At 48.7% G+C, this 27,909-nt stretch overlaps 1 long non-coding RNA gene across 1 annotated transcript; it reads left to right on the plus strand.

The window, feature by feature from the left end:
• The first annotated feature begins 17,973 nt into the window (after window positions 1–17,973).
• On the plus strand, window positions 17,974–25,928 carry LOC133338992 (uncharacterized). Its single transcript, XR_009754644.1, has 5 exons — window positions 17,974–18,101; window positions 22,143–22,272; window positions 23,494–23,619; window positions 24,013–24,177; window positions 25,151–25,928. It is a non-coding gene; the product is annotated as an uncharacterized LOC133338992 (long non-coding RNA).
• The last annotated feature ends 1,981 nt before the right edge of the window (window positions 25,929–27,909 follow it).

Below are 27,909 nucleotides of genomic sequence, written 5' to 3' on the forward strand. Positions count from 1 at the left end.
AGAAGGTGTATTTTTGATACCAATTAATTTTGCTACTTATATTCTCCACGGACGCTGGTGATGATTGCGTGTTATCTCAGGTGGTGGCTCAAAGCCTCTCAGGAGCAGCTGCTGTTGATGCCCTGCTCTGCAAGTGTTCAGTGTACGCTTCGTGGCACTCGAAGCTAAACTAGGACATGTTCGTAAAACAAGGAGCGTATAATATAGGCGGTATGATGCGAGAAAATATTATAATGCAACTGAGAAGTTTGATTCTAGAAGACACAACGTGACCGGGATCCACGTGAAGACATCTCAGTGGGGCCTCTCCTCCTGCCCCTTGCCGCTGTTACAGAGCGTCAGACGGCAACTCTCAGAGTTGAGTTTGCTTGCGTTGGATGGTGGAGAGTCCTGGCAAGACATGCTGTCTTACAATGAGGCTGTAGAAGAGCGATGTGCTGTTTTCGCATGTGTAGACTATGCACACGCAACATAAATCACGGGCTAAGTGGAGAGTCTGTAACACATACTGTAACACACACGTGGACGACTTGGAATGCACCCGATTTGGTCAGACCTCTAAAGCCAAGCAGATCTGAGCTTGGACAGTGCCTGGATGAGTGCCCACTATGCACAAACAGGTTGTCATAGGGCTGCGGGGACACGTTGTGTTTATATCCAGTTGTACTGTACGTCTATGCTGCCCACCTTTACCAATCCACACTGACCAGCCAGGGTGAAGTATGGTCAAACGGCCTCCACAACCAGCAAGGCGTGGGGCGGCCCTCATTCAGCAGTGGATTGACGAAAGGTCTCTATGCTCCTAGTGACATTGTGCAGCACTCATCTCCACCAGTGAAATTTCCACATTCCCATGGCTGGGACCATCTTTAACAACTACTGATGACTTTGCACAAAGTGGTACTTATTGTATGGCCCTGTAGAGATGACAATGATGGCTTGACGATGTCAACCCTTGACCCTACAATAAATGAAAGCATGCGCATTGTTATACAATAACAGTCTACGTAAGGAAGGGTTGATAGCAAGCAGCACGGCTATTACAATTAGAATAACAAACACCCCGAGTGCTAAGGTAGTGAAATTATATTATATTTAAGACCGGGAGCAAGAGCAGAGCCTCACCATTCTGGCGAATTGCCCGATGATGCTGGATGCAATAACCAGCGAAATGTCGTACTCAAAAATTGTAAATGTTGTGGTTTCATGCTTCAACACGCCAGTGGGCTAAAGCAGTGAACTTGTCAACGTGACACTTTTTTGCTGATTGGCCGTGTCGGGTGGTGGAGGGTTACGACACATTTATAAATAACGTGATCTAACCCAAAAATCGTTGATTATGAATAATATTGGTCGCGAAAGCCTACGTGTTAAACACGATACGCATAATGCATTTGTCGTATTTGTGACCTATTAAGTACTGTATGAAATAGTCTTGGTTCTTTCGGTAAAGTCACGTAGAATGGAAATAATAAAATATAAAAAATTAAACATAATAAAATATAGATTGCAATGCTATAACAATGCACGCATATGCACAACAGTGCACATCGCGAGACCGTGTTCAACGTGCACAGATTTAGCACTTTAATTTAAAGCATTTATAGTTAGAACATTTTGACAATCAATAAGTATAACCCGTAAAAACAAAGTTTTTCACTATAAATCCTTTATATGCGTGGCGGCTAGAGTCCTCTCGTCATCTGGCTTGAGATGGCTGCCACCTATGGGTCAGATGATTGTCTGCCAGTATTAAGCAATTGGTAATTAAATATTTAATTTGTTTTCCCTAAACAGTGTAAAATTTTGGAAAAAAAAATTCACAAACATTAATTGTCTCGCACAACGAGTATGTGTACAAAATGTCAGCTCGATTGGATCACGGGAAGTGGGTTAAAAAACGACCGAAAGATTTGCACGGTCGTAAGCAAGCACGCAAGCAAGCGAACTTAATATAAAGAATTAAAAAAAGGGATAACATTACGGCATTCAATTCTAAAGTATGATCACGGTTCTCACCTGCTTACTCAACTAGAGCATAATAACCATGTTGTGCTCAGCGCGTCGGAAGGGGCGTGACAAATAGAACGATATGATACTATTTTTTTCGATTATAACTACGTAGTTATTTTAACGATAGCAATGGTAGCGATCAATTGTTGGTCTCGCACTTAGGAAGAGGTGGGAGGGTACCCCAATGGCCGCTCCTGCGCCATGACGAGCAGCGATGTAAGGCCGTCTTTTCATTGGTCAGACGCCCCCCCGCCCCCCCCCAACGACAGCAGTCGCTCTGATTGGAGCAGACCTGGTCTTCACCTGAGGACGGCTGCTTGCGTTGTGGCCGAAACGTTGTGAGAATTATTTTATTATGTTTTATTTTTATTATTTTATTACTTCCCTTCTACGTGACTTTACCGAAAGAACCAAGAAGATGAATCCCTGCAGCAACGAAAGCTTTAAATCGAAAAAATAAAAAAGATTGTTTAAAAATATTTTATCTTATGTTAATATAGTATTGTCACCAGTATGAAATAAGTATACCAAGTTTGCAGTCGATATCACTTTGGGAAGTGGGTTAAAATTGAGTTACAAGATTGGAGGATATGACAACGACAACAGACAGCGTGAGTTAAATAAAAGCATGTAGTAAAGTCAAAAACACGAATAGGTCCAGGTTCGCACACCTGTCAACAGTGTCGGATTATCCCAGTAGCAAAAGTAGCTACAAATACCACGGGCCTCGCACTTTAAAAGGCACCACGCTAAATGCTTTCGAGCTATCAATTCCGGTTCAGTGATTCTGCACTTGCTCTATTACTATAGTACTATACCGCCTTCAACTTTTATGGACGACTGGATGTATAAGGTTACCGATTTGCCGTATTATCTGGATATATAGCAAATGAAAAAATACAATGACTTTACTGTGCAAGTAAAAAATGTGTGTTTAAATATATTTAGGGTGTGGAGGCTCCTCGCCTCTGTCTCCATCGTCCCCTCCGTATCATTACCCCCTTGCTGTCTGGTGGGGTCCGGACTTTCGTCCCCCATCTGCTCCCTATCCTGTACCCCCGTGAGTGCTGCGGATCGTGTGTGCATGCTCCCCCTGCGCTGATGTTGGCCGCGGAGCGCAAGTTGCCGCCGCCGTGCGCGCGAGATAAACAGCACGACAATGCGCAGCCGATTACGCGCTCGAGCCGCGGGGTTGGGGGTCAGGGGCCCACCACCGCGCCGCACTTACGCAAGTAACGAGCACACGCACGATCGCACAAAGCTAACAGCTTCAATGCGCACAGCGGTTTCGCACACGCGAGCGGGGCGCACGCCGACACAACGACTCGTCCCCTCCCGCACTCGCACGTGTACGTCAACACAAGTATCGTACAAGGACGATTCTCCTCTCACACGGCTGCGTAGGCACGCAAACACACAAAAGCGCTCTCCCTCCTCTTCTCGCTCCCCCCGGCCGTGCGATCACAGCGCGCTCCGGTGCCGCGGCTCGCGGGTTCACCGTGTGCGGCTTGCGGGTTTTACCGAGCGCGGCGTGCACACACGCGAGCGACGCCCACGCTCGAGCGAGAGCACGTAAAACCCCCCTCTTGCGCGGCCGCGCGTTTATACAAATACACTGTGCGCTCCCCGGGCGTCAACACACACATCTCCGTACCCGCACAATCGTACAGAAACCACGGCCTTTACGCATACAACGACCACACACCCGCGAATGCAGCGCACGCTAATACCACGTGCAAAAATACCCAACAACACGGTTTTATTACTACGCTCGAGATTTTATTAGCCCTTGTTAACCAACCGAGCCACCCGTGTGTGTGTGCGGGCCAGCAAGGCGCTTCTAACCCACACTCTGGTGGCGTGCAGCCCCATTCTATGCTGCGCTCTCTGTTAAACTGCTTTCCTCTCGTCCTTACCCCGAACTAACCCTTCTCCCACGGATCCTACTCTCCGCTCTGAGGTGTTGTAAGGCGCGTAATACGATACCGTCTGTAGTCCTTGGTGGCCTTGCGGCGCTCAGATCGTCCTGCAGACAATCTAGCGGTTCGCCAGATGACTCCTTCGTCGCTGACTCCATGTCAAAACTCCAGAAGAAGACCCCTCCCCTACTCTGCCCTCCGTCCTTTATCCTATTCACATCAAAGGCTATGCGCCCCCGTCCCAACCGCCTTGGTCTCTCGACCAATCAGTAGCCCCGGGTCCGTCGCTCTCCGCCAACGCTGCTCTTGTTTTTTCCGGTCCTGATCCCAGCTATCCGCCTTGCTGACCCGTGTTTGTGTTTGTATGCGTTTCTAACTGCGGGGCTCTCTGAGCTCGCCGTGGTCGTGCGATCTCAAATCCGCCCACGGCGCCGCAGTGTTACTTGGCCTGGGAAGGGTCCTGTCAAATTCCCTGGCCCTGAGAAACCGTGGGGTAACCCCCCGAGAAGGTCCTCGGGTGAAAACTCAGGGTAGGTGACCCGACCACGAGGCCCTACGTGGGTGCGGGTGCGTGCTTATGTGGGGGGGGTGCGGTGGGGGAAGCCGGGCGGCTCCCTGGCTCGGCAGAGCGGCCCCGTCGCTGTGGCACCACATAGCCCCCCGGGGTGCCAGTCCCCGTCCCGGGTTGACTGGAGCACCTCGCCTGGGTTGTCCCCACGAGGTATCGCCGCGGGGTCCGCGGGATTCGCCCGGCCCTTGTGGCTGGCCTCGGGGGTGGCGGCTCCGTCTCCTGGGGCTCCGGCAGTGGTCTCCTCCTCCATTCCAACGGCTCCCCTCGGCCTCTGGCACCTACGGGCTGGGGAACAAACTCAGAGGCGGTGGGGTTTAAGGGTCGCCGTCCTCGTCGCCCCCGGCCCCGCCCGGGGCCCCTCGGAGCCCGGGGCTCCGTGGGGCCCATATACTGCGCGAGGCCCCCGGGCACGGGGGGTGGGGGGACCCCGGGGCTTCAGTCGGCGGATGTTGACCACCATCTCCCGGCCCCTCTCTCCTCCCTGAATCAGCACCGTCCATGGTGAGATCTGCCGTCTCACAATCCAGGGTCCTCGCCAGTAGGTGGTCAGCTTCCCCACCTGTCCGGCACCGACGCGGGGAGTGTACAGCCACACCTCGGAGCCCGCAGTGTAGAAGGGGGGCTCCATGCGGGGTCGGGCGCCCTGCTCTTGCCGCTGGTGCGCGGCCTCTCCGTGCGGGTAGGCTCGGCCCCTGGCCCCTCGCAGGGTCTCCAGCAAGTGCTCCACGGGGTGGCTCCCTTCCTCCCGTTGCGGCGGAGGGACACCGAACAGCAGATCTGCGGGCAGGCGAGACTCGCGACCAAACATCATTAGGAACGGGGTCTGTCCTGTAGATGTGTGAACGGCGGTGGTGTAGGCGAACAGGGCATAGGGGAGGTGTTCGTCCCAGTCCTGTTGATTCGCGGCCGCCATGCGTTTAAGCTTCCCGGCCAGAGTCTGGTTCATCCTCTCTACCATCCCGTTCGCCTGGGGGTGATACGCCGTGGTTCGGTCCTTCTGGATCCCGAACTCTCGGCACAGTGCCTGGAATAGTTCGGCCTCGAATTCACTACCCTGGTCGGTAATGACTCGTTCGGGGATCCCGCACTTAAGTACGTAGTTTTCCACGAAGGCCCGGGCCACTACGAGGGCTGTTTTATCCGGGATAGCCACCGCCATGGGGTAGCGGGTGAAGTACTCCACCGCTACGAGAATATATCGGTTGCCCCGGTGGGATCGCGGAAAGGGCCCCTGCAGGTCGATTCCGACCAACTGATTCGTCCGACTGACTCGGAACGGCCTCAGGGGTACCTGGTACCTCGCCGGCTTATGCCCACACTGCTGACAGGCCCGGCAGCCCTGCACCCAGGCGGCCACATCTTGCGCCAATTTAGGCCAGAGATACTGGCGACGCAGAGTCTCCCGGGTGCGCCGTTCCCCATCATGGCCCCCGAGCGGGTGGTCGTGTACCAGTCGTAGTAGTTGGGGTCGCACATGGGCGGGAACGCAGATGCACCCCGGCTGCCCAGCGTCGGCCAGTTCCCTCACCACCCCGTTTTCTACACACAACCGGGCATACAAACCGCTCCAGGGCCCTGGTAGTGCATCCTTCTTCTCTCGCAGTGCCGCCTCCACCGCCGCCAGATCCGGATCCCGCTGCTGTGTTTGTCGCAGCTGCTCGTCGTCCAAGCCCGGGAAGGCGCAGCCGACATCCTCTTGGATCCGCCCGGTTGGGGTGGGATGATCCGTCTGTCCCCGGGCTCCTTCTGCAGGGGTTCCTGCGGCGCACACCGCACTCTCTCTCGGGGGGGGGAGTTTAGTTTCCGCGCGCTCCTTGGGTTCTGCTGCCTGTCGGCAGCGTCCCCCCGTGAAGCACGGGCAGGCGTCTCCCTCCCTCGTCTCAGCGCGCACCGCGGGCCGCCTTGACAAGGCGTCCGCGTTCGCGTGTGTCCGCCCCGCTCGGTACTCGATCTGCAGGTTGTACTCCTGCAGCTGCGCCAGCCATCGAGCCATCTGCCCCCGCGGTTCCTTGAATTTAAGGAGGAACTGCAGTGCATAATGATCGGTGCGCACATGACATCTCCTGCCGTACAAGTACGGTCGGAACTGTTTACACGCGAAAATCACGGCATACAGTTCCTGACGGGTTACGCAATAGTTCAGCTCGGCCCCGCTCAGGGTCCGACTGGCGTACGCGATGACCCGCTCCTTCCCACCCTGCACTTGCGACAGCACCGCGCCCAGCCCACTGCTGCAGGCGTCAGTGTCCAAAATAAAATCGGTGGTGAAATCTGGGAAAGCCAAGGTGGGGGTGTGGGTGAGGTGGTCTTTGAGTGTGGTGAAAGCCATCTGGCAGGCCTCCGACCACTGATAGGGGTTCTTAGGGGAGGTGAGTTGGGTGAGGGGGCGTGCAATCTCACTGAATCCCTTTACAAATCGACGGTAATAAGTGGCGAGTCCCAAGAATGACCTGATCTCCGTCAGGTTCCTCGGCCGCGGCCAATCCACTACGGCACGCACCTTCTCGGGATCGGTGCTCACCCCTGCCTCGCTGACTCGGTGTCCGAGGTACCCCACCTCGCGCTGCGCAATGTAACACTTACGCGGCTTGAGCTTGAGATGGGCTGCTCGCAGTCGCTGGAATACTTCCCGCAGCCTGGACCAGTGTTCGGACAGCGACCTACTGAACACTATTACGTCGTCCAGGTAAATCAGGCACTGTTCCCACTGCAAGCCCCGCATCACCAACTCCATCAACCGCTGGAACGTCGCGGGCGCGTTAGTGAGTCCGAACGGCAACACTCGAAACTCAAACAGGCCCATCGGGGTGGTGAATGCTGTTTTTGGCCGATCCTCCTCCGTCATCTCCACCTGCCAGTAACCGGACGCCAGATCGAGGGTGGAAAAATACCGCGCTCCTGCGAGACTGTCGAAGGTGTCGTCGATGCGTGGGATGGGAAAAGCGTCGCCGAGGGTGACTGCGTTCAATTTTCGGTAATCAACGCAGAACCGAGTCGATCCGTCCTTTTTCGTTACCAGTACCACCGGGGCAGACCAAGGGCTTGCGGAGGGCTGGATTATGTTATCGCGTAGCATATCTGTGACTGCCTCTTTGATCTGGGTCCGTTCAGGCGCACCCACTCGGTATGCGGGGAGTTTGATGGGTCGGGCCGCACCTGTGTCAATTTGGTGCTTGACCAGGTCGGTCCGGCCCACGTCCGAATCGTGCTCACTGAACACGTCGGCGTACTCCCGCAATAATCCGTGCAGCTGATCGGCCTCCCCCTTAGGTAAGGCTGCCCAAGGCACATGTAATGCATCCTGCAGTGGAACAATCTCGGCTCAGGGGGTCGGGCCGACCCGCCAGGCCAGATCCTGGCTGTCCTCGGGGCGGCCAGGGTCCTCTGCCCAGAGTGCGAACACCGAGTCGTTCGAGTGGCGAGCGTGCAGGGGGTGTACGGTGGCTACCGGGGTGCGTCGTCGTATCATGGCCGGGGTACTGTGTGGGTTAAACACACGTATAAACAGCCGGCCCCCATCTGCGTTTACCAGTGTGGCTGACCCTACCACCCCGTATCGCGATGCCAACTCCGGGTGAGGAGTCAGCATTACCTCGCCCGATGGTCGGTGGGTTGGGTCGGTGGAGAGGGTTGCCACTGGCACCAGCATCTCGGCGAGAGGCCCGATGGTGACGGCCGACACCAGCGTAGCGGCCACGGGTGTGAAGCGTGGGCGATTCGGCCCCTGTCCTAGGAACGGAATCCGCTCCCCGCTGCCCTCCACCGTAGCGCATCGTTGCCGGGGCTGTACGTTAAGTCCCAACTTTTCCAGGAGGTCCGTTCCTGCAATGCACTCGTGGCACAACACACTCGAAACGTAGAATTCCTGTGTGCACACCTGGTTTCCTAGACGGACCTCGAGGGAGACCTTCCCCAGCAACCCCATCCCGGCTCCGCTTGCCGTGTGCAGCGCGCGATCCGGGGCCTGCAGGCAGCCCACGTCCACCCCGAGCATGCTGCAGTGCGCGGCGCTCATGAGAGAGGCCACGGCGCCCGTGTCCAGCAGGATCCGGGTGCGCTGCCCATTCACCTGGCCTTCCACCAGCGACGTGGCTCCCGTTATCCCTGCCACCAGCTTCCGCAGCCAATTGCCCGAGGTCCCCGCGCCCTTGGGTGTTGTCGTTGTAACCTGTTTATGGATCACTCGCTTGCCATTATTACCGTCTTTTTGCATCGGGACCGCTTCGATTGCACCCCCAGATGGTCCACTCTCTAGGGGGCGTTGGGGTTTTAACCCCGGCGCGTTTCTAGCGCGGGCGATCTGCGGACAGTCTCTCACGATATGCCCTCGCCGGTCACACAGGTAACACGCACGGGGGGCCGTCCCGTAGGAGCCCCCCCGTCCGTTCCCTATCCCCCCTCCGGCACGCCGCTGCCCCGACTCTGCCTCTAGTCGAGCCACTCTCCCAGTTAATCCTCCTACCTCGGCCTGGACCGTCTCTACCATTGTCTCCAGCGCAGTTATGTGTGCCCGTACTTGGGTTACCTTGTTGTCTACTTGGGTTACCCTGTCACCTACCTGGGTTACCCTGTCGCCTACCTGGGTTACCTGGCCGGAGACATCCTTTATACCCGTTTGTATACCGGAAACCCATCCCGGGGTTGTCTCGCGGGACATTGGAGGCTCTCTTTCCCGGCCCCTTACCGTCCTCGCGAGCTCCTGTTCCTCCTCCTCGTCTTCCGAGAGCAGGCTCGCAATGGCGCGCTCTCGTCCCAGCCCCCGGAGCTGCACGCGTTCGCTGTGAATTCTCTCACACTTACGTGCGCGCTCGACAAGGGCGTTAAAGGGAAGACGTGGGCAGCTCATGTCTGGCTGCCACCACGCCGTGTGAGACAGGTACCGCTGGATTTTCTCGGCGGCCAGTTCCTCAATAACATCAGTTGCGTACCCCGGGCGTGCGATCTTTGTTAACTCGCGCACATCCTCGGCGTAATCACGTAAATCCTCGCCAGGTTGGCGACGGCGCGCCTCTAAGGCCGATTTTGCTTCCTCCTCGTCACGCGTGCCAAAACGCTGATCGAGTCGGCGCATCAGCTCCTCTAGCTGTGTCTGTGCGCTCGCGGGTAACGCTTCTACAAAATCGGCTGTCCGCCCATCAAGATTCATATTAAGTTGACGTACTGCCTGCGCGTCAGTCCATCCATTAATTTCCTTGGCCCCTAAGAGATTGCGGGCGAATGCCTTCCACGAAGGGGCCCCCCGGCCGGTAAATATTAGTCTTATTTTAGCGTGAGATAACGCGGGGGTCCGTCCCGCTTCTGACACCAATTTGTGGAGGCTGCTCGCCTCTGTCTCCATCGTCCCCTCCGTATCATTACCCCCTTGCTGTCTGGTGGGGTCCGGACTTTCGTCCCCCATCTGCTCCCTATCCTGTACCCCCGTGAGTGCTGCGGATCGTGTGTGCATGCTCCCCCTGCGCTGATGTTGGCCGCGGAGCGCAAGTTGCCGCCGCCGTGCGCGCGAGATAAACAGCACGACAATGCGCAGCCGATTACGCACTCGAGCTGCGGGGTTGGGGGTCAGGGGCCCACCACCGCGCCGCACTTACGCAAGTAACGAGCACACGCACGATCGCACAAAGCTAACAGCTTCAATGCGCACAGCGGTTTCGCACACGCGAGCGGGGCACACGCCGACACAACGACTCGTCCCCTCCCGCACTCGCACGTGTACGTCAACACAAGTATCGTACAAGGACGATTCTCCTCTCACACGGCTGCGTAGGCACGCAAACACACAAAAGCGCTCTCCCTCCCCCTCTTCTCGCTCCCCCCGGCCGTGCGATCACAGCGCGCTCCGGTGCCGCGGCTCGCGGGTTCACCGTGTGCGGCTTGCGGGTTTTACCGAGCGCGGCGTGCACACACGCGAGCGACGCCCACGCTCGAGCGAGAGCACGTAAAACCCCCCTCTTGCGCGGCCGCGCGTTTATACAAATACACTGTGCGCTCCCCGGGCGTCAACACACACACCTCCGTACCCGCACAATCGTACAGAAACCACGGCCTTTACGCATACAACGATCACACACCCGCGAATGCAGCGCACGCTAATACCACGTGCAAAAATACCCAACAACACGGTTTTATTACTACGCTCGAGATTTTATTAGCCCTTGTTAACCAACCGAGCCACCCGTGTGTGTGTGCGGGCCAGCAAGGCGCTTCTAACCCACACTCTGGTGGCGTGCAGCCCCATTCTATGCTGCGCTCTCTGTTAAACTGCTTTCCTCTCGTCCTTACCCCGAACTAACCCTTCTCCCACGGATCCTACTCTCCGCTCTGAGGTGTTGTAAGGCGCGTAATACGATACCGTCTGTAGTCCTTGGTGGCCTTGCGGCGCTCAGATCGTCCTGCAGACAATCTAGCGGTTCGCCAGATGACTCCTTCGTCGCTGACTCCGTGTCAAAACTCCAGAAGAAGACCCCTCCCCTACTCTGCCCTCCGTCCTTTATCCTATTCACATCAAAGGCTAGGCGCCCCCGTCCCAACCGCCTTGGTCTCTCGACCAATCAGTAGCCCCGGGTCCGTCGCTCTCCGCCAACGCTGCTCTTGTTTTTTCCGGTCCTGATCCCAGCTATCCGCCTTGCTGACCCGTGTTTGTGTTTGTATGCGTTTCTAACTGCGGGGCTCTCTGAGCTCGCCGTGGTCGTGCGATCTCAAATCCGCCCACGGCGCCGCAGTGTTACTTGGCCTGGGAAGGGTCCTGTCAAATTCCCTGGTCCTGAGAAACCGTGGGGTAACCCCCCGAGGGGGCCCTCGGGTGAAAACTCAGGGTAGGTGACCCGACCACGAGGCCCTACGTGGGTGCGGGTGCGTGCTTATGTGGGGGGGGGGGGGTGCGGTGGGGGAAGCCGGGCGGCTCCCTGGCTCGGCAGAGCGGCCCCGTCGCTGTGGCACCACAAGGGCCCCTTTATAACATATGCTACAGGCCCCGCACTAGCTTCATCGGGCACTGCCTGTCAACCCATACGGTTCACCCGTATTACTGTACAGGGAAAGTGAATATAAATATGCGTTTTGTAAATTGTTTTGTCTTTCTCCTTTATGATGAGACTTTGTAGGATGGACGTTGAGATTTATAAGGGGCACGGGGGTGAACGATAAGGTCTGAATTGGTCTGTAATAAGATAAGGGCACTGATTAGGTATGGGATCGGCAGGAGTTGAGACTGTTTTTTTTTGTAAATTAAATCTTTCATTTTCACGCGAGACGGGTCTGCGTATAAACATTTCAGCTCGATAGACTTTCGTAGATCCGAAGATGTTAAGCGTCAAAGATTTGAAGGAATATAAACAGACAACAGGGCAGGTTAAATAAAAGTGTGAAATTTAAAACAAGAAACAAACGCAACACGCTGGCTTTACTACAACTCCCACCATAGCCCCTGAAAAAATGGCGGGAAGGAAAATGGCTCCGCTCCTGTCACCTGACGACAAATAGAAGTCTATAGTAGAGGTTCTTTTTGTGGTTAGATCGCGTAAAAATATTTGTCGTTGAACCCGCCACCACCAGACACAGCCAACTAGTAAGGGTTGTCACGTAAACAGAACATGAAAAATTCGTCCCTAGTACAGCACTAGTGTATAGTGCAGTGTATAGTAGTGTATAGTGTAGTGTATAGTGTAGTGTATAGTAGTATATATACTGTAGTGTATAGTGTAGTGTATAGTGCAGTGTATAGTAGTGTATAGTGTAGTGTAGTAGTGTAGTAGTGTAGTGTATAGTGTAGTGTATAGTGCAGTGTATAGTGTAGTGTATAGTGTAGTGTATAGTGTAGTGTGTAGTAGTGTATAGTGTAGTGTATAGTGCAGTGTATAGTAGTGTATAGTGTAGTATATAGTGTATAGTGTAGTGTATAGTGTAGTGTTTAGTAGTGTATAGTGTAGTGTGTAGTATATAGTGTAGTATATTGTAGTGTATAGTGTAGTGTATAGTGTAGTGTATATTGTAGTGTATAGTGTAGTGTATAGTGTAGTAGTATATAGTGTAGTGTATAGTGTAATATACTAGTACAGTACACCGGTGTGTTGGAGAGCCAAGCCACAACATTTACAATCTGAGTACGATGTTTCGCCAGTAATTACAACTAGCTTCATCAGGCGACAGACAGATTTGTGGTCTACACATCCAAAGTAGTCCACACATCCAACGTTCATGCAAATTAAACATTACGGGCTATTTGAGAATTATATTTAACAAGTGAGATGTGCAATCCAATGGCCGCTACGAATAATTTTCGACCTCAGGTAGCGACCCATAACTTGTGACAAGTCATCGAATCACACAGTGGGCAGACTCACAGACACACACGTGTATGTAGAAATCAATTAATAGGCACGCTAAAAATCATAAACACATGTTCAGATTCAAGGCCGTAGCCATGGAGTCAACATTGGGGGAGACCAAATCTTCCAGGGGTCTGGGGGTCCCCCCCCCCAAAAAAATCTAAATTTGAAAATGAATTTCCTGCCATTTCCTGCATAAAATATAAAAAAATTCACTAACACATAAGATGGACTTTGTATTTATATTTTTACAATAATGTCTAATTGTGTCTTGTATTACATTGAATTTTTATTTCAAGCTTTCGTGACTGCAGGGATTCATTTTTTTGATTCTTTCGGTAAAGTCACGTTGAAGGGAAATAATAAAATAATACAAATATTAAACAATATTATTTCCCTTCTACGTGACTTTACCGAAAGAACCAAGAATATGTATTACATTGCTGTTTTTTTTTATTACACGCTTTAATGATTGTTGTTGTCGCATCCTCAAATCTTGTAACTCAATTTTAACCCACTTCCCAATGTGCTATCGACTGCAAACTTGGTATACTTATGTCATACTGATGACAATACTATATTCTATCATTAAAATAAAAAAAATTAAAATATAATTTTAAACAATTTTTTTTATGTTATTTTTCGGCTTGGATCTAATTGTCGACGCTCAACTAACGTTGGCTGTAAATCACCACGGCCCCTTACGTTGTGGCAAGCTTCGGGGCCACTTCCTGGAGTCGTGGAGTTCTGCCATTACGAGTACGGTACATTTCATGAAAGCGTGTTTTTTAAAAGTAGTTTAAAATATTCTTTTTTTTTCCTTTTCTTGTTTTATTGTATGTAATGGCAGATATTAGGGATTCATAAAGTACAACCATAACCACAATCATATAAACATAAATCTATTTTATAGCAATTTTGAGCATATTTGAAAAAAAAATATTTTTTAAATATAATTTTGTATGGTGTACAATCTGGAAAGTACCCACATGGCAAATTTCAAGTTTGTTGCATGTCGGGAAGTACGCTAAACATTTTGAACAGACACACATAATCACACATTTCCCTTTTTATATATAATAAAGAAAAGATGAAGATTACGGCCTTGTTCAGATTGAATGAAACACAATTGGGGGGGACCAGTCCTTGCGGATGTGTATTAGTTGGTGGGCACACATCGACACCGAGGAGACACAAAGGCGGCCGGGCGTGGTGCTGGCCACCCACCCACCCACGCAGGCTGCCGACTCGCTCGCGGCACTTGCCCCCAAGTCTCGTGCAGGCTACGCGGGTTGCTTTGCCTTCGGTATCCAGTGCGGCGGTGAAACGCGTCGGATGTGGGCACTGGAGTCCATTCCGCTGGGGCGCCACGAGCAGAAATTCGAGTTTGGGAACGAGAGCTGGGCCAGAGCAAAGACGACGAGAGCCTCGTGGTGGTGGAGGTGGTTGGGGCTACCCCCCCTCTATAAAGTCGGATAATTTGAACAACAACAACCACCATCAGAAGAAGAAGAATTTACAACCATCACCAGCAGAAGAAAATTTTGTAACAACAACGACCACCATTATCAGAATAATTTGTAACAGCCACCACCATCAGAAGAATTTGTAACAACAACCACCCATCAGAATCAACAACCACCATCACCACCATCAACATAATTTGTAACAACAACCACCATAAGCAGAATTTGTAACAACAACAACGACCACCACCATCAGAAGGATTTGTAACAACAACCACCATCAGAAGAATTTGTAACAACAACAACCGCCATCAGAAGAATTTGTAACAATAACGACCATCATCATCACCACCATCAGAAGGATTTGTAACAACAACAACGACCACCACAATAATTTGTAACAACAACAACGACCATCACCATCAGAAGAATGTGATCAGCAGGACTTTCGTTAAAGTCACGTAGTTAGAAAATCAAACAAATCACGGGCCTGATTTCATTTCTCAACCTACGTGGACTTTACCTAAAGAACCAAATCGCATGGATCCCTGCAATCACGAAAGCTTAAAATGGAGAGTGACCAGCAGACGACAGTGATCAGTGGAAGATCTCCGAGCTGATGGGCACAGACTTAAACATCCTCTAGTTTATAATAAACACCCCGGCACCAAGGGGACTTCACATCGAGACGTGCAGCGACGCTTCGGGTCGGAAAACCAAGAGGAGTTCTCTGCCCTGGGACCTCGGGAGGGATTCGTGTCGGGCAAGAAGGAGCCTGGAGCTGGCCTCTCTTGGTGGCTTCCTCCTCCTCCTCCATTCGATTCGGCTCCAGCCTGGAGCTGGCCTCTCTTGGTGGCTCCCTCCTCCTCCTCCATTCGATTCGGCTCCAGCCTGGAGCTGGTCTCTCTTGGTGACTCCCTCCTCCTCCATTCGATTCGGCTCCAGCCTGGAGCTGGTCTCTCTTGGTGGCTCCCTCCTCCTCCTCCTCCATTCGATTCGGCTCCAGCCTGGAGCTGGCCTCTCTTGGTGACTCCCTCCTCCTCCTCCATTCGATTCGGCTCCAGCCTGGAGCTGGTCTCTCTTGGTGACTCCCTCCTCCTCCTCCATTCGATTCGGCTCCAGCCTGGAGCTGGTCTCTCTTGGTGACTCCCTCCCCTCCTCCATTCGATTCGGCTCCAGCCTGGAGCTGGCCTCTCTTGGTGGCTCCCTCCCCTCCTCCATTCGATTCGGCTCCAGCCTGGAGCTGGCCTCTCTTGGTGACTCCCTCCTCCTCCTCCTCCATTCGATTCGGCTCCAGCCTGGAGCTGGTCTCTCTTGGTGGCTCCCTCCCCTCCTCCTCCTCCATTCGATTCGGCTCCAGCCTGGAGCAGATCGCGTCTCGGCTGCCCGTGTGGTGCTGTTCGCGGTGTTACGATGATGATGATGATGCTGCTGTGCCAGGTGAAACCACCTTCTTGTTGTTATTCTTCTTCTTGGTTCTTTCGGTAAAGTCATCACGTAGAAGGGAAGTAATAAATTAATAAAAATCAAACGTAAATAAAATAATTCTCACGACGTTTCGGCCACAACGCAAGCTTTAAATCGAAATTTCACGTTGTTGTTGTTGCTGCTGCCAGGTGATTAGGTGAAACCACCTTGTTGCTGCTGTCGGGTGTTCACCTGTGGCGTGTTGTGTGTCTGTGTGTCTCTCTGTGTCTGTGTGTGTCCGTTTCGAGACTTCACGTGGGCCTCAAGGTGCACATGGCCTGGCACAAGCGTCGTGGTGACGTCACCGCCACTTAGTGGCGAATGGCGGTTGTTGTTGCGTGTCTGTGTGTCTCTGTATCTCTGTGTGTCTACGTACAGTATCTGTGGGTCTCTGTGTCTCTGTGTGTCTAGGTACAGTATCTGTGTGTCTATGTGTGTCTAGGTACAGTATCTGTGTGTCTATGTGTGTCTCTGTGGGTCACTGTGTATCTCTATAAGTCTTTGGCGGTTGTTGCGTGTCTGTGTGTGTATCTCTGTGTGTCTACGTACAGTATCTGTGTGTATCTGTGTATCTCTGTGGGTATCTGTGTATCTCTGTCAGTCTTTGTGTATTTATTGGTCTCTATGTACCTCTGTGTCTCTATCTCTGTGGGTGTCATTGCATGTATATGGGTATCTATGTGTCTCTATAGGTCTCTGTGTATCTCTATCAGTCTTTGTGTCTTGATTGATATATCTCTGTGGTCTCTGTATCTCTGGGTCCCTGTGTATCTCTATGGGTCTCTGTGTATCTCTATGGGTCCCTGTGTATCTCTATGGGTCTCTGTGTATCTCTGTGGGTCTCTGTGTATCTCGATGGGTCTGTATCTCTGTGGGTTTCTATCTCTATGGGTCTCTGTGTATCTCTGTGGGTCCCTGTGTATCTCTATGGGTCTCTGTGTATCTCTATGGGTCTCTGTGTATCTCTGTGGGTCTCTGTGTATCTCGATGGGTCTGTATCTCTGTGGGTTTCTATCTCTATGGGTCTATGGGTCTCTGTGCGTGTGGGAGGTCGGGTTTGCGTAAGCACCCGTTGCTGTTCTCGTAATGCAAACGCGTATTTTGCGTAGGGAAACTGCATGGCGGTTTTTGCATTGTGTTCCCTGCACAGGTTGATCGATAATTAATAATCAATCATTAATAATCGATCATTAATTATGGGGCGATCGGGGAAAAAAACCGTTCCAAAGGCTGTATAACCAGTCCGGCGATCGGCACCACGTGCGTGACACACACAAAAAAGTAGCTACGCTTTATTTGAGTGTCATATATTCGGTACATCATACACTACTTACAACAACCTTAAACAATGGACAAATTCTGCACTTGTATACATTTTTTAAAAAATCGTAACTAATAACTACAGTGGTAAGAACAGAAAATGGTATCACAGTTTAACCAGTGCCGGATTAAGCTAGTGCGGGGCCTGTAGTTATACGTTATAAAGGGGCCCTGAATAACACAAAAAACATTAAAACAGACGTTTTTTTACTTGCAAAGTAAAGTAATTGTATTTTTTTATTTGGTATACGGCCAGATAATACGACAAATCGCTAACCTTAAACACCCAAAAGTTGAAGGCGGTATCGTACCATAGTAATCAAGCAAGTGCAGCATCACTGAATCGGAATTGATAGCTTGAAATCATTTAGTGCGTGGCCCTTGAAAGTGCGGGGCCCGTAGCATATGTAGCTACTTTTGCTACTAGGGTAATCCGGCAATGAGTTAAACATTTTTAAAACATGAAAAAACACACCACACCTAAAAACATGGATATGCGAAAATAATATATTTTAACTGATTGGTGACTATTCGGCGTTTTTTTAAAATCTGGCAACCACTCCCTCGAAGCTGCCACGTAATCTATGATTTATATCTACTTGAAATAACCTCGTAGCCACCTACGTTTATGAATTCTGCAAACGGAGTTTGATTTTCGCTAAAAATAATCTGAACTTGGCATCGCCCATAGTTTTTTCAATATTTTTGCTCCAAATTTGTCCACTTTATGGGAGCGGACGTCAAACAAAACTTACATTTGATCACATTAAATTTTGGGACTGACCACATCAGGAAACCACCAAGTCCCAAGCAATAGATAACACCGGCTGTGAAAGTGTTTAATCTATACGTACATACTTGGAACTATAAAATGTTAAACGTGTAATGCATGCTATGCTTTGTCGGTGCAAATGTCGCATTTAACAGCTGATGCCAATTCAACTTAAAAGTGGACGTCATGTGGAAACGCAAAGCCGGGTGCGCAGCAAAAGAAACGCGACACAAGGACAACAACAGAGCGGTGAGCGACAAATCTGTGCATCGCCAACACTTGGCTGTTTCAATGCTGCGCTCGGCCTTAAAATATTTTTTATGAACATTCTTGGTCACTAATCGACCGGACTAGGCTCATGATTCACGTGGCAGTGTGGTACCGTGGTAACACTTGTGCCTTGCGGGAAGACGCGACTGGGTTTGATTCCTGACCTTTGTGGAGTTGGTATGTTTTCTGCCTGTCTTGCATGGGTTACCCCCTCCTGGTTTTCTGGTTTAATCCCATATCTCAAAGAAATATCGTACAATGTCAATTTCGGTAAAAATTTAGAAAATTACCCAGATTACTCGCATGGCACTCATCGCCCCTTAGCTGGTGAACTAATGCCCATTCTCTTTGGTTCTTTCGGTAAAGTCACGAGGTAGAAAAAAATTATAGATGACGTTTCGATTGCAACACAAGCAACCGTTATCAGGTGTGAAACAAACACAACAGGAGGACTGCTGACGTAGGAGAAAGGGCTGCTGCAACAAGAGTTTATATAGGATTTTTGGTGGAGCTAGAGAAGGAATTTGTACGTAAATCTTGATTTGAAGCTGTAAATGTGAGAGATTAGCATGTCAATGTGAGATGGCCCAGCCACCAGAGGCGTGCCAATGAGAAGATTAGCATGTTAATGTCAGAGAGCCGGGCAACAGGAAATAAAAAATGCCAATTGCCAAGCCAGGTGTTGTGTCGCCAGATACCACACCGAGACGGCTGCCAATCGGGGAAACTGTGCTCTAAAAGGTTGACTGGTAGCCACAGCATTAACGAAAAATATAATGGACATTGTATACTGGGTGCAAAATTATAATATTTAATGGGTCACCGACCCATCTAAAATTACGCTCTGGCTGCACAACTAAAGTGCACTATACTGACGATTAGATACTAAAAAATGTTGTAGAACTAGTTATTTATTGAGTGTCTAAATGGAACTGCATTTCAAGATGATGCACAAAAACAGGACTTATGTGCCTCAAGGAGAACCTTGATGGATATGTCTAAAGTGTGTTTTTCATACAATAATACCCTTTGCAGATAGACCCTCAAATGCAGAATGAGGAGTTTGTTCTTGACCTGAGACCTGAATCAAGGCAGAGAGTCTACACTACAAATAGGGAGGAGTTCCAGTTTATGGGGACGGTGAAAGATGGATTTGCGACCAAGCTATTGCATATTAAGTCCTAAATGGCACATGAGGGTGGTGATGGCAGCATCTCACCTGGCCGTCTGCTGTAACAAGAGGCTATATAGGTAAGATAGGGGGGAGGAGCAAGGGGGGAGAGATAGAGGAGGGGTAGCGGGAGGGGGGTGCTGTTGTTACAACAGCCCTTTTGCCCACTTCAGCAATTATTTTTTGCCGTGGTTATCCCACCTGATGACGACGCTTGTGTTGCGCCCGAAACATCGTGATTTAATTTATTTTATATTTTATACCTACGTGACTTTACCGAAAGAACCAAGGAGTATGGATCCCTGCAGTCCGAAAACTTCAAATCTAGATTGATTGAAGATCCACTTGTACCTTGGTTTTGCAGGGACGTATGTGTCGAGTGCCAATCAGATGAGCTCTGCTTGTCCTGAGCCAGTGGTGGAAATTCCACGTTCCTAATGGCAGGAGACTGTCACACCGTTGGAAACTCCGAGTTGACTTCCCACGGAGCGAGCCTAATATTCGTTTTATCAATCTTGCTGAATGAAGCCTCCCATGTCAATCATTGGGTTTTGTTTGACCATACTTCGCCACGCTGGTCAGTGTGGTTTGAGGAAGAGGGTTGAGTCTATATTTTAATATAACTCACCAGATTCATGGCACAGTCCGAAAACTTCAAATCTAGATTGATTGAAGATCCACTTGTACCTTGGTTTTGCAGGGACGTATGTGTCGAGTGCCAATCAGATGAGCTCTGCTTGTCCTGAGCCAGTGGTGGAAATTCCACGTTCCTAATGGCAGGAGACTGTCACACCGTTGGAAACTCCGAGTTGACTTCCCACGGAGCGAGCCTAATATTCGTTTTATCAATCTTGCTGAATGAAGCCTCCCATGTCAATCATTGGGTTTTGTTTGACCATACTTCGCCACGCTGGTCAGTGTGGTTTGAGGAAGAGGGTTGAGTCTATATTTTAATATAACTCACCAGATTCATGGCACAGTAATAATATACTTGTTTTATACACCCTTGAGTGATGAATGATGGTGGTGATGGCTGTTGCAATGAAGATGGTGGATGACAAACATCATGGCACTCGCCTTTTGCCCGTCCAAGGATGGGTGTATCTATATATATATAAAAGGGAAATTTGTGAATGTGTCTGTTCGAAATGTTTAGCATACTTCCCAACATGCAACAAACTTTAAATTTGGCTTCCAGACTGTACACAATGCAAAAAGTATAAAAATAGACTTGTATTTTTGGGGGAGGGGCGGGGGTGCAATAATGGATATATTTTGCACGGCAAGTGAGCGGTGACGTCACATCTGTGATGTCACCCGCATGCGGCAGCATCACGCAGTGTGCCTTGCTGACGTCACGCATCTCCCCCCCACCCACCGCATAGGCCGTGTGTTAATCCAAGACAAGAATCCAAGTCCCGGGCGAAGCTGGGTAGTTAAAGCTAGTCACTAATAGTAAAGCTAGTTTCAGTATATTTGAAACTTGCAAGCGAAAAGCAGACCGTGACATGATATTCATTGCATCCATTTGTGTGCAATTTGTCAGGCCGTGGTGACAGACTTATTTCACGTAAAGGTTATAATCCCTTGTTCATCATGACGTCCTTTTTACTTCGATGTCTCGACAGCGTTACGGATATCGCGTGACGTGAGGGTTCTGCCTTTGTAGTGAGGGTTGTAAGTTGACGCTGAGGAGGGGGGAGGAGGCGCCTCGCCCCCCCATGTGGAGTGATGTCACCCGCTAATTCATATTAAGGGGGGGAGGGTGTTCATTTGGAAAACGTCACCTGTTCATGATTTTTAATGGTGTGGGGCCGGCCGACGTTCAGTGACGTCACGCGTGGAATATAGCCATTATTGGCTCATTATAGTAGTAAATTGGTTATACTGTTGGTATGATGGTATGCTGTTGGGTAGCTCTTAACGGTAGTGGTGGATATCTTTTGAAACTACTGTCAGATTTCTCCAGGATAAATGAATATTCTGATTCTGGATGATGGTAGTGGTGATGAATTTTCATGGATGATCATGTCTGAGTTGGCCCCCAACCACGATTTGAACTCCGAAGATTTTAACCTAATCTAGCTTTCTGCCAGACCCTTTCATTTCAAGGGAGAAGTGTAATACTTTTACTTAATTGAAGGGTTTGTAGCTCAATAGCTGCTCGTGGGTAACTATTCATATGCCATTTATAATAACTGGTCATCAAAGTATATAATGCTCACCATTTCCCATGCTTTAAAGTGCAGTCTTCAACTCTTTGTCCATTGTATCTCTCTGCCCTCTCAATTGTGTGTGCGTGTGTACTATGAAGAAGGGCCATTACTGGGAATGTCGCACGTTATATTTTAAATGCGAGTTTAATGAAAAAGGTCACCCTTGTCCCTGAGACTGCCACCGTCAATCATGTTAGTGGTGTAACTCTTGGCGAATGTGGGCGGTGTAACTACACCAGGGCCCCGTGGGCCCATAAGGGCCAAGGCGCTGGCTAAGAAATCGAGGTGCCACCTGGCATGGGATTCCCATCATATTCCTTGCACCAGGGCCCATGTCAACGACACTGCTACGAAGATGGCTATTCTTTTTTGTAAAATGGAGCATTTGAATTGATCTTCATTAACAGTGAATTGGATTTAATGAACATTTAATTGTGTGGATCGGCGATCTCCCAGGTCGTTCTTATCCGCCGTGACCCTGGGTGCGAATACCCCGGGGCCGGCCCAGCACACGCTGGTGGGACTGTCGCTCGGCTGGCCTGGGAATTCCCCAACAAGAGCAGAGTCTGTCGCCAGGAAAAGGGGAGGTAGAGACCGCCCGACTCAACATGCTGCTGCCGTTACACTCTCCAGGATGAGCAGCTTGAGAAACGAACGAACCCTGGGAGCGGGGAAGCGCGGTGGTGGCGGGGCCCTGACTCGGTGCAGTAGCTGCCCCCCATCGTGACACGGCTACGGTGACACTGCAGCTTTTTCAACCAAGGTGAGGAAGACTTCCAGCAGCAGCAGGAGACTACTTATTCAGTTGTGATCAGCCGCGTTTCTGTTTGAAGGAGGCCGGGGCCACAGTTATCGACCACCTACAATTGTAGTACTATCAAACTAGATTAGAAGCTTTCGTGACTGTAGGAATTACTCTTTGGTTCTTTCGGTAAAGTCACGTAGAAAATCAAATCAAATAATAATAGAATACGACGTTTCGATTGCAACACAAGCAACCATCATCGGGTAAGAATGAATGAGAAAAAACTAACTTGGTAAACTTAGAAATATAATGCAATACAACACGGAGTCGGCTAACACAACAGTCAACAGCCCACCTGGTTGATTACGTTCTTCCAAAGAATGACAAACAGACAGACAGTGCCACTTGTGTCGAGGCCTTAAATAGAGAGAGGGGGGAGTGGTTGGGGCCGAGTGTAGTACTTTCCTAAGAATAAACTAATTGTTAAAGTAAATTTCTTTGTTTATGATTGCAGGGGTTTCCAAAGAAAAGGAAATGCATTTTCTAGTTGCAGGAGACCAGGGGGCAGATTTCCAAACAATCTTGCGATTTGTCACAAGTCTCGCAAGTTAGAATTGTATAGTACAATCCGAAATGTAATAAGAGAAGATGGCTCTTAAGTAAAGTTGGGGTTTTTGGTTGCAGGAGACAGATTCTGGTTGTAGGTGACCAGGTTTCTTGTTAAATGAGGCTTTCTTGTGACAGCAGAATTGTTTTTTGGCATAAAGCAACTGGGTTTCTCTCTCTGCGAGATTGGGTTTCTGAATGCAGAGTACCCAAGCTTTGTTTTTTGTTTAGTTGTACCATGTTTGTGTTACTCGGAACATTTACTGACAAACCCAACAACACTCGTTGCAACACAAACTCGCATCGTACAGCTATGCAGCACCCCCGCAAAAAAATACATTTGGCTGCAGGATACGAAGTAACTTCTTCTTGGTTCTTTTGGTAAAGTCACGTAGAAGGGAAATAATAAAATAATGTTTAATATTTTTATTATTATTTTATTATTTCCCTTCTACGTTGCTTTACCGAAAGAACCAAGAAGATGAATCCCTGCAGTCACGAAAGCTTTAAATCGAAAAAAACTAAGTACCTTGTTGCAAGAGATTGGGTTTCTGACTGCGGGAGACCAGGTTTCCGATTGCAAGACACCTTCTGTTGCCACCGCGGTGGTTTCGTGCTTTGTCTGGGGTGCAGTGACGGTTGACGAGCTATGGAAAAGGAGACGTGGCGAATTCGGCGGCGACTATGCGCAAGGGCCGGAAAGAGCGCCAAGAGCAGGTTCAAGAAAAACCTCAACTTTGTACGAACCATCATCAGAAGGTACACAGTGACTCGCTCGTGGCTTGGTGTAACACCTTCACATCGCACGGGCATTCCTCAGTTTTCAGCGTTTTTACCTAGGTCACGATTAATCCACTTCAATGAACGCCTCCACAAAACGTTGCCATCTCACATGAGTTGCTTGACTAACGGTGTGAGGAAGAGTTATTTCGGCAGTGGATTGAGAAATAGCAATAAATTATAATTTATTCATCAACCATTGCTGGTTGAAGGCTTCCCTAATCCGTCACCAACTCTCATGATCCTATGAATTACCTTTCTAATCTCGGATACGAGCTGATTTTCATGATGCAGTAGAACCTCGGAGATCGAACGCACCAGAACTCGAACAAATCGGTGTTCGAACGATATTTCCGAACATTTTTTACCCAGGAAGCCAAACGAAATTCGGAGGTCGAACTGGCAATCGCAACTTGAAAGAACCTGTACGGCTGAGACGCGTATGGCCAGCGTGCATGACGCTTGCCCAGACAAAGGTTTTACCACCACCTCCTCCTCACCACCTTCCACTCAAGCCATCAACTCTCCTTACTGCAGGTAAAGTGAAGTTCAATGTTCATTTATTTCATTTATTTATTGTGTTTCTTGTTTTTGTATGATTTTATGCATGTAATTACTGTAAACTTCGTGTAAAAATTCTTTATAATGAGAGAAAATTCATTGTGTCTGGACTAATTAATGTAATTTACATTAATTCTTATGGGGAAAATTAATTCAGTGTTCGAATGGCCTTCTGGAACTAATTAAGTCCGATCTCCGGAGTTCCACTGTATCATCTTCGTTTACGATTCACAGCGTTGGGACAGTCGGAGACCGTTAATGTGCCACTTTGGTGTCATGACTTTGTCCCTTTCCCAATTTTATTACAATTGTGCTCAGGATGGCATCTTGTGAGATGAAGCATCCATGAGGAACTCTCACAGTAAGGAGAGAGCAGAACTAATTATGAGATCTGATCAAGTGACCTCTTTATTCAAATGAGGCGGTGATACACATTTTGATTAACATTGCTGATTTAAACAATATACTGTAGCATAGCCTTTTAATCGAGCTTCATTCGCAATGGCTCTTATTAGTAAGTGTGGAAACATAAAATAAGATTGTGGAAATTTATGGGATAATTCCTTGAAAATAGGGTGACGTTTCAATAGAGTAATACATGTCCAATTATTTTCCCAGAAAAGGCACTCTAGTCTCATAATTATATCATATATCGCTGTTTGGCCATTGCCATGTTTTAGTATTAGGTGGCAGGAAACTATACAATTTGGAGAACACTCACTATGCATTTTGAGGAGAAAATACAATGCCATATCATGCCTTCACCTCTCAGCTCATGCCGACAACATCTGGCAAGGGCTGTTGGTCACCCCTCCAAGTTGCTTGTGCATTATACGTACACAGCACCTACATGGAGCAGACGACACGCTGAGCATTTAATATATATATTTTAATGTACATTCAAATGTGAAAGTTGTGGTTCTCCAGTCAGGATTCCTCTTCGTTTCAGAAAAGTAATCTCCAGAATCCATCCAGCGGTCTGTCGATGGGAGCGGTGGTTGGCAACCAGAGCAGCAACCGCGATGCAGGAAGTGGAGCAGAGCAAGACCGTGGTGGAGTGAAAGGGGAGAAGTTCGGTACCGTTGGTGACACTCATCACATGCAAACAAACACACCCATTTGCAATTCTGCCTGTCAGCGAAGGCGGAGAGATGGCACTCGCGTGGAGATTGTTCAAGTTCTGCACCAACTGCTAGAAATGGCTTTTGTTGTTTTGCATGAATGTGTGTGGATGCACGCGCACACAGGGCAGCCTGAAAGGATGGGCCCTTTTAGTCTGTGCCAAAGCTAGTGTTTGTTTTGAAGCCCCTGTTGCAGTGTGGATTTTGTTTGCCAAGGTCCACTAAGGTACATGGCTTTTTTTCAGATGTGACCTGGCCACAAATGATAGCTCAATAAAGTGGGTTATGTGGAAATGTATAACAGCCAAATACATCTTCTTGGTTCTTTCGGTAAAGTCACGTAGAATGGAAATAATAAAATAATAAAAATAAAACATAATAAAATAATTCTCACGACGTTTCGGCCACAACGCAAGCAGCCGTCCTCAGGTGGAGAACAGATCTGTCGAGACAGACCTGTTTATTTTATTATTTTTATTTTTATTATTTTATTAGTTCCATTCTACGTGACTTTATCGAAAGAACCAAAACGATGAATCCCTGCAGTCACGAAAGCTTTAAATCGAAAGCCAAATACATGTCTTATCTAGGATTTCATATAGCGCTTTTGTCGAATTATAAATTGCGCGTTAGCATTGGGTGATGGGGAAAAGGGATGGGATTTAAGTGTTGGAGGCGTAGGGATGGCAAGGAAGGGTGACGGGGAAATGGAGGGCGGGGTTAGGAAGGGGGAGAGGAGGGTTAAGGTTTTAAGGATGAGGACTGGAAGTAGTAGAGTGATACGCTATTGAAAAAAGAAGAGTCTTCGGGACGAATAAAAAAATGATTAGTGAAGTTGCCTGTTTGATGTGGAGTGGGAGTTTATTCCAATGGAGGGGAGCAAGGAGAGAAAAGGAGTGGAAACGTGACTGACCAAGGGATAATAGAGATTGTGAATTCAGGGGCCTATGTGGGACATAACAAGTAAGAGAAGCAAAATAGGGTTGGACAGAACCATGGAGCGATTTGTAAACTATGGTGAGCAATTTGAATAAGCATCAGCTAGTAGACGGGAAGCCAATGGAGTTTGACAAGGAGAGCAGAGGAATGGGTGTGATGTGGAAGATACAAAATAATTCGGGACGAATCTATTTTTATTTGCTGGAGGGGAGCAAATGCGTAGGCAAGAAGACCAAGAATAAGTGAAATTATAGTAGTCGAGATGAGAAAGAGGTAATCGATGAGTATTTTAGCAGCGGAAATTGAGATGAGGGGGCGACTTTTACGGATGTTGAGATGAAAGCGGCACATGGGTTACGGTGAAGATATGTTTTGAAGGAGGGAGAAGGATCAAAGGTGACCCCAAGGTTTCAAGCAAAGGGCACAGGAGGTGCTGAGAGCAGAGAGGGTGGAAAGGACAGTGGAATGACCAAGAGTGGCAAAGGCTGCAGAGAGGTCGTGGTGAATGCGATTTGAAGAATGGCTTGCATTAGCAGAGTTTTTCGGTGTTTTTTTTTTTGTACAGCAATCATTGGAAGGACGTGATAAACCATTTCGGGTCTTGATTGATTTTGTTTTACGGTGACTTTCAGACTGCAGTCCATTCGCTGGCATTGCCTCTTAGTACCTTTCACGCGACGGTCAATGGTATGGTTTATAGCAGATTGTATAATAATAAATAGTATAACAGTGTAATGTTTAATATTATTCATGGGGTAATATATAGTATCGTAATTGCATAGTGAATATACAGCAGTGTGGTATACAGTAGGGTTGGTAGAATAATACATAGTGTAATATTACAAGTCTAATATTATTATAGTTTATAGTAACGCAGTGTATAATTAAATGTTGGGGTCTGTCTATGGCAGTTTATAGTACGGGGTATAGTCGTGTGATGTAAGAAAAAAAGATTAGATGGAGGCATATTATAATAATTTTTGCGACATTGAAGTGTAATGTATAATGGCTTATTGTTAGAAGCTCAGCTTATTGGAGATTATATTGAGTATATTGATGTACACCATTGGAACCTCATTTACCAGAAGAAAAAATATGATAATTGTTTTTTTACCCTTTTATCTGGCAACAAAACGGACACCTTTTTTACAAGGTGTCATGTTTGCATAGACCACAATTCCTGCAGTCATAATGCAAACAAAAAACATAACTCTGATAATGTATGCACTGTCCTTGAAGTTGATTGGTCCACACCCGAGACAGCTTTCCTTAGAGCCTAGTCTCACATGGTGTTGGACCAGATGACGCCAAAAGGCGCACAACTCAAAGACAATGCACCATCAGAGTATGAGAGCTCGGGGTAAGCATTTACACCATTGGAACCTCATTTGCCAGAAGAAAAAATATAATAATTGTTTTTTTTGTTGCCAGATAAAAGGGTAAAAAACCAATTATCATATTTTTTCTACTGGCAAATGAGGTTCCAATGGTGTAAATGCTTACCCTGAGCTCTCATACTCTGATGGTGCATTGTGTTTGAGTTGTGCGCCTTTTGGCATCATCTGGTCCACCATGTGAGACTAGGCTCTAAGGAGAGCTGTCTCGGGTGTGGACCAATCAACTTCAAGGACAGTGCATACATTATCAG

The sequence above is a fragment of the Lethenteron reissneri genome, unplaced genomic scaffold, assembly GCF_015708825.2.
Source record: "Lethenteron reissneri isolate LAM-NWPU_2019-01 unplaced genomic scaffold, ASM1570882v1 scaffold_1639, whole genome shotgun sequence".
Lineage (NCBI taxonomy): Eukaryota > Metazoa > Chordata > Hyperoartia > Petromyzontiformes > Petromyzontidae > Lethenteron > Lethenteron reissneri.